The 7,373-nt window shown below is 46.3% G+C and overlaps 1 long non-coding RNA gene across 3 annotated transcripts; it reads right to left on the bottom strand.

Annotated features, from left to right (window-relative positions):
• Nucleotides 1-3,765: 3,765 nt before the first annotated feature.
• On the bottom strand, nucleotides 3,766-7,162 carry LOC109278353 (uncharacterized). Of its 3 annotated transcripts, XR_008419364.1 has the most exons (6): nucleotides 6,631-7,162; nucleotides 5,774-5,969; nucleotides 5,496-5,687; nucleotides 4,821-4,951; nucleotides 4,211-4,425; nucleotides 3,766-3,868 (listed from the first exon to the last, which is right to left on the bottom strand). It is a non-coding gene; the product is annotated as an uncharacterized LOC109278353 (long non-coding RNA). The 3 variants fall into 3 exon arrangements; XR_008419363.1 differs by lacking the exon at nucleotides 3,766-3,868 and having other exon boundaries at nucleotides 3,986-4,425; nucleotides 4,784-4,951; XR_008419362.1 differs by lacking the exon at nucleotides 3,766-3,868 and having other exon boundaries at nucleotides 3,986-4,425.
• Between the last annotated feature and the right edge of the window lie 211 nt (nucleotides 7,163-7,373).

Here is a 7,373-nt window from a genome sequence, read left to right as displayed (position 1 = left end):
TTAAAAAAATCAGCAGGGACACATCCACAAGATAGAAACTCCATAAAAACAGTAGCATATTTTTTATACGTGCTAAATGGTTACAAAATACAATAGGTAGTATGGTAAATATGGCCCTTTGTCTTGAAAAAGGGTTGAAGTTTGCTTGTGAAAATGGGTGTTGGCAGGTACATGGCTCAGTTCAGCTGGGTGCAGTGTTCTGCAATTATCTGGTGTTTCTCAAGGACGAAGTTACATACAAGCAAAAGTAACACTTGCACTAGGCTTGGATGGTTCCCTGTGGTATTCATCACTACGGAACACATTCAGAACGAGCATCATTGTACACCTGCTCAAGGAAGTCATCCAAAACCAGACTCCTTCAATTTTTCTTGCTCTGTGACCTTTGGTGCACGGCTTTTGTCCCCATGGTATTAAGAGGGCTGATGTCCTTCCAGGTATTCTTTCTACCTTCCAGGCAGAAAGAAGGGAACGTGAAGAGCAAAACACATTTTCTCCTTGAAGAATCTTTGCTTTAGGGAGTGGCCCTTTCCCCAGGGACATCCCTCTGTCTCTGACAGGTGAGAAGGGTACCACACGGCCATTTCTACTTGCAGAGGAGTCTGGGAAGGTGAGTAGTTTAGTAGGCACATTGCTAGTTAGCTCTCTGTCATCATCACCCACAGGTTTATTAAGAGAGAGCTGTAATAGGTCTAAGTTTCTAGAGATAATTTTGTTGAACAAATGTGTTCCTACTGGGGCACCTGGGTGGCTCAGTCGGTTGAGCGGCCGGCTTTGGCTCAGGTCATGATCTCATGGTTTGTGAGTTCGAGCCCCGGGTCAGGCCCTGTGCTGACAGCTCGGAGCCTGGAGCCCACTTCGGATTCTGTGTCTCCCTCTCTCTCTGCCCCTCCCCCGCTCATGCTCTGCCTCTCTCTGTGTCTCAAAAAGAAATAAACACTGAAGACAAATTTATAAAAAACCAAATGTGTTCCTATTCAATTATCTGGAAAGGCATCTGACCACAGAGCCTATCTACCTGGGAGACCTCGAAAAGATGGAAAGACATGTAGCAGATTTGAAGTTTCCTGTCTGCCTGAATATTTCATTTTCAGCCCATGATAGGAATATTAATATTAGTTATCTGAATAAACATCAAATACACAGCAGTTATGTACCAAGCATTGTGCTGGGTACTGAGAAAATAAAGATATGATGATGGTCATACATAATGCTTAATGAGCACTTAACCTGTGCAAAACAATATTCTGAGTACTGTGTTCACATTAGCTAATGGACTTCTCACAATGAGCCTAGGAGGTAGGCTTTATTATTCCTCCCAACTTAAGAAGGATGAGAACACTGAGGCACAGAGAGGTTAAGTAATATACTGAAAGTCATTCAGCCTGGTGAGGGGCAAAGTCATGATTTCAACATGGGTCTGTCTTCTCAACTGCTGCTGAACCTGTAAGGGGGCCTTATATTTAGTTGTAGAGGCAAGGACAGAAGCAAGTAACCAGTAGCGAGATGCTATTGGCAGCCTGCACAGTATTTAAAACATTTAAAAAGTTAGGTGCCAATATTTAAAAACTGAGGGCTTTTTCCCACAAAAATTTGGATTATTGATGTATTTGTCCGGGTTCTCCAGAGAAACAGAACCAATAGGATATGTATGCAAATATACAGAAAGAGGTTTACAAAGAGATACTGGCTCATGTGATTATGGAATCTGCTGTCTGCAAACTGTTGGTACAGGGCAGCTGGTGGGGTAGTTCAGTCCAAACCCAAAGCCAGAGAACCAGGCGAGTCAACGGTACAAATCTCACTCTGAGTCTGAAGGACTCTAGAGCCAGGAGTGCCAATGTCCCAGCTCAAGCAGAGAGAGCAAATCCATCCTTCCTCTACCTTTATGTCCTACTTAGGGCCTTGGTGGGTTGGGTGATGTCCACCATATTGGTGAGTATGATCTTTACTCAGTCTACTGATCCAAATGTAATCTCTTCCAGAAACACCCTCATGGACACACCCAGAAATGACATTTTACCCACTCCCTGGGCATCCCTTAGCCCAGTCAAGTTGACACACAAAACTAACCATCACAGCTGGCTTCTCTTGAACAAAACTCAGAATATTTGTTAATACAGGAAAAGTATGTACATATGGCGATGCTTAGTTGGAGCTGACTGGTAGCTCCTCGCTTTAGGAGGGCAGTTTGTGTCCACTCCCCACACCCCACTACTCCCTACTGTCCTAGGACTAACCCCCTTTTGCTCACTCATGCTTGGTCCTGCAGGATATCGGAGTTTGCAATCCCTGCACTATGAAGCATGATGCATACAACAGAGAAGATAAAATCAGGGTCTTTTGAAAGCGCAGAGGAGAGAGTTGGAGAAAACCGTAAAGCAGGCCATGTCTAAGTTGGGTGTTCATGGCGAAAGTAAGCTTATTAAATGGCAGAGAAAGAAAGGCAATCCTGGCAAAAAGAACAGCACAAAGGCTTAGGAGGACACAGAATACTGTTCCCTACTCTCATGACATTTGAGCAATATGCCATAGTGGGTTATCTATTAATTCATCTGATACTAAAGAAAAAAAAAAAAAACCCCAAAACATCTGTTCCCTGTAATCACTGTACCCAGCCTGGGCTTTTGGTACAGCTTTAATTTCCCTCCTGTTCTATTGATCAAACAAACAAACAAAAGTTTTTTTGGGGTTTTGTTGTTTTTTTTTTTTTGAGAAAAGATTCTTTTTAAGCCAGCATTTTGCTTCCTTGTCTGATGCTTGCTTTGTATAGAAATCGATTTGTTTTCTTTCCAGCGTGCTGGAGAACTTACCTGCCCTGCCCTCACCTCAGTTTATGCCACAGCTTGAGACTCTCATACTGAAAGCTCAGGACAGGCAGGGTTTCTGAGGAAAGCCGTGGGTGAACTGCTTGAATTTGAATCCTGCAACCATCACCCCAGCTGTGTGTTTCTAGGAGATGTCTGTAGCCTCTCTGGGCTTCAATTTCCTTCCACCTTCCTGCGCAATAACAGGAGTGTCTACCTTTTAGAGTTGTCAGGGGTTGTTATCTGAGGAGCAGTTGAACCAACCAAAGGCTTGGATGTGGCTCAGCACACGTGGGCTGTTACCACTACACTACTCAGTGCCTGGCTCTGTGCCAGCTGTTGGGGAAACAGGACAGATGTGGTCCCAGCAGCAGGGGGGCTGAGAGGACGAGAACATTTTGCTCTGTAACCCCCTTGCTTTTTCATCATAGATGGAAATGCCAATACCACCAGCCCCTGAGTGTAAATCCTCAGTTCAGACGTGTCGCTCTTTGCTGAACTTCGCTGGAAACTTCATGCTGGGTAGATCGACACATCCGTGCACAGACGCTGGGCCATTCCCAGCCGAAATCCTTGGCTGTGCCTCCGCGTGTTTTCATTCCCTTTAAAGAGAGCCCAGCGGTGAGGGGCAAGACGAGGGGAGGGAAAGACGTCTGGCAGGGGATAGACTGAAGATCATATTTAATGTGGCCCAGTGATAAATCAGTGTGTGCGTTGGGCATACATTTTTGCTTAGGGTAGCACAGTCGCAACAGATGTATGAAAAATCCAACCAAAACCAAACCAGACAAAACTGCAGGAGAAAAAAAAAAAAAAGAAAAAAAAAAAAAAAGCAGGTGGTGTTGTCAGCTTCATGCAACCACAACCCCCAACCATGGATCCTTTAAGGTGCCTCACTGTTCTTTTGATGGGGAAGCAAAGGCCCTCGGGTCTTCTTTGTCCCCTCCCCACCCCCCCACCCCCCCCGCCCCGCTGCGTTTTCACTGTGGCGATGCTTTAGCTGTCACCTTTCGGTGACAAATGTCCCCCTTGTGGGTGTTGAATTTATTCAGCTAGTCCACCTAGGAAAGATTACAAATGAGGAACAAGGGTCAACTCTATGAAACGCAGTTGCAAAAGGGAAAAAAACAAAGTGGCTCCGAGAGCCAGGCTCCAAAAGGGAAGTGCAATGAGACAGATTCAATTCTGACTAGTATGTATTTACAAAGAGAGGCCAGAAGGCAGTAAGAAGGGAAATGCAGAGCCTCCACTCGCTAGAAGAGCGATTAGGGACCATCCAGTGTGCGCTGAGTTAATTGGCTTGAGCCACGTACTATCTAAAATTAATCTTCCGTTTCTTTTGTATTCGTGTCTGGCTTGGGAGGACTGGATGTGGAAGATGGGTATAGCTGAGCAGATCATACCGTGCAAAAGTAATTCTTTCGAGCAGGCATAGACAAATGAAGGATGCTCTTTCAGCTAAGAGACTTGACATTCAGGAGGCAATGGAGGGGCTGAGGAATGCAAACAGCTGTTACCGACTGGGCTGTTGACAATAAATCTTGGTCCAAGCTACTCAAAAGTCGCCACGCGTTGTGTGGGAAGGCTTTGGCTGTGCTCTTCCCGGGAGGGGGCTTGGCTGGAGGGAGAGAAAGGACAAAGGAGGTCAGGGTGAGAGGAAAAGGTGCCACGCCTACTCTGTTCCCCACAGCGATGTTCCTTGGAAAGCCGGGGTGGGGAGGGAGAAGCTTTCTGCAGCCCCAGGGCGAAGCTGGTTCGATCCCCCCTCTTCCCTGGGCATCCACTGGTCTACTGCGTCTGAGCATTTACTTAGGTATTACCTTCACTCATCACAAGATGTCTGAAAGTTAGGTAACATTCTATTTTTTTTCAATAAGCTTCAAATTTTAGGATAGTTTCAGATTTAGAGAAAAGTTGCAAAGGTAGAACAGAGATTTCAGGACCCCCCTCGCTTTTCCCCATTGGCCATCTCTTACTTCACTGGGGTGCATTGGTTAAAATGAAGGAACTGACCTTGTTAGGTGTTTGTGTGGACCAGTTCTCCCATTAATGTCCTTGTCTTAGTCCATTTGGGATGCTATCATAAAAAGGCCGGGGTGTGAGGAGTTCAAACAAAAGGCATGTATCGCTCACCCCTCTGGAGGCTGGAAGGCAAGATCAAGGGGTTGGTAGATTTGGTATCTGGGGAGGCCCTGCTTTCTGGTTCATAGATGGTGTTGCTATGTCCTCACTGATGGGAAGGGACGAGGTCTCTCTCTGGGGTCTCTTTTATCAGGGAAGTCCCATTTTGGGGAGCTCCCAAAGACCCCACCCCTTGATACTATCACTTTAGGGGGCAGGATGCAACATGCGAATTTGAGGGGGACACAAACATTCAGTGTCTGGCTGTCCTCCACCTGTTCCGGAATCCCATCCAGGTACCATGCTGCATGTTACCATCATGTTCCCCAGGCTCCTCTGGCCTGTGACAGTCTCTCGGTCCCTCCTTGTTTCTCGCGTCCTTGCCATCTTGAAGAGCACTCATTATCCTTTTTCTAACATCTCAAGAAATTAACCCTTAGAGGGGTGAAGGGACTTTTCCAAGTTCAGGCAGCCTATGGAGGCCATGCCAGATTGCCTTGGGGACACCTTGAGTCAGGGTCTCAGTCTTATGCCTTAGAATCACCAGGTGGACTTGCTGGGACTCACCCCCAGAGTGTCAGGTTCAGTAGCTCTGGCCTGGAGCCAGGATTTGCATTTCTAGCGAGTTCTCAGGTGATGGTGATGGTGCCTTCGGTCCAGGGACCACATTTTGAGAACCGCTGTTTTCAGCCCTGTCCCTTCGGAGCTGTTTATCCAGATCGAAATCATCAGATGGTTGTCACATCTCCACTGCTCTTTCTGAAGCGTACAAATGAAGTTAGACTCTGAAGTGACTTTCCCACCCTGCCTCCCTTCCTCTCCCCACTGTTTTGAGCATCACTGACCCAGGCGGAAGGAGTGTGGTTCAAAGGCATTTGCTACCCTGGGCAAGTAAGAAGTGCAGGGTGCTTGTAACCTGGCAGAGACTGGTTTGTGCCCCATCCCGTCACATCTGAGGACAGCTTTGTGGCTTCATGGGAACGTTAGTCTGAAAAACGTTAGCGACTGATTCCTACTTCAGACATGGAGCCAAAACAGTTACTGAAAAACAGGAGACTGACAGATGAAACAGTATGAACTCTATGTACTCCCTTGGAAATAGTAATATATTATTAATCTAGTTTCTTCTTGAGAAGATTGACATTTATTCATTCGAACTTTATTCTTCCTTTCCTGTTTTTTTTTTTTTGTTTTTGTTTTTGTTTTTTAATGCTGCTACAAAACTGAAATGAGCTAGGGGCACCTGGGTGGCTCAGTTGGTTAAGCTTGAGACTTCGGCTCAGGTCAAAATCTGATGGTTGGTGAGTTCAAGCCCTGCATCGGGCTCTCTGCCGTCAGCATGCAGCCTGCTTTGGATCCTCTGCCCCACCTCGCTCTCTGCCCCTCCCCGGCTCTCAAAGGCGCTCCCTCTCTCGCTCAAAGATAAATAAACATTAAAAAAAAAAAAAAAAAAAAACCCGAAAGGAGCTAAAAGCGAAACCTGCATTTGGTTAACTACCGATTTCGGAATGATGGCACCAAGGAAAATAAATGCACAACAGGGACTTCCTGAAGAGGCACACACACTGATTGAACTCACATTAGTGAATGGCAAAGTAATGCCTTTATGTCCATATAACAGCTTCCAGCGACCTGGCATTTACTGAAGCCCCAGGTAAGAAATCACCATGCTTTGTTAGTTACTTAAAAACAAATTACTTACATTGTATGTTGTTTTCCGGAGCCGTTTGTGAAGGGATAGCTCATTCCATGCCCCCCCCCACCCCCCCCACCAGCTTGACCCTGACACTATTTTTGGTTATCTCTTCACAAGGGACTTGAGGAAAAGAAAAATAAAAACACACAGCCTCCCGAGTATTATCTGGAAAAGTGCTGCAAGTTTTTCGAAACTCTTGAAGAATTCATAACCGTAAGCACTTCCCCAGATTAATGATTAATGCTGTTTTCAAGCTCTCTCCGTATTTCATACTTTGATTAGCAGTGCAACAGGACTTTTAAGTCGGGCCGGATTCCCAATGAAATAGAGAACTTTAGTCGCTTCTTTTCTTACCCTGCACATCTCTGCTCCTTAATCATTTAAAAACACTTCCAAACCAAGGCAGCATTATGCCCAGAATTCGCGATCCCTAAAGACCACCAGGAAGCCGAGTCGGATGCAAAAGCAAAGAACCTTTATTCGAGCTAGCTCGAGCTCAATCCCCTACCTGCACCGATGCAGTGGTGAGATGCCAGAGAGAGCCAGCGAGTTTCAAAAGCACAAAGGTTTTACAGGGGTCTAGGGGCAGTTGGTGAGGTAATGGTTGTGGCCTTAGCCCATTGGCTGGGGAAGGGTCGTGGCCTCAGCCGATTGGCTGGGGAAGGGTCGGAGTCCTGTTATGCAGGTCGCTGGGCGTGTTTTGATTGGGAAGTTTGAACGGGTGAGCGGGAGGTTACTCAAGGGGAGGA

Source organism: Panthera pardus, unplaced genomic scaffold (assembly GCF_024362965.1).
Source record: "Panthera pardus isolate Hobbes unplaced genomic scaffold, ASM2436296v1 HiC_scaffold_5, whole genome shotgun sequence".
Taxonomy (NCBI): Eukaryota; Metazoa; Chordata; class Mammalia; order Carnivora; family Felidae; genus Panthera; species Panthera pardus.
The sequence above is the reverse complement of the archived record's forward strand: the minus strand, read 5'-3'. Positions and strand labels throughout refer to the sequence as shown.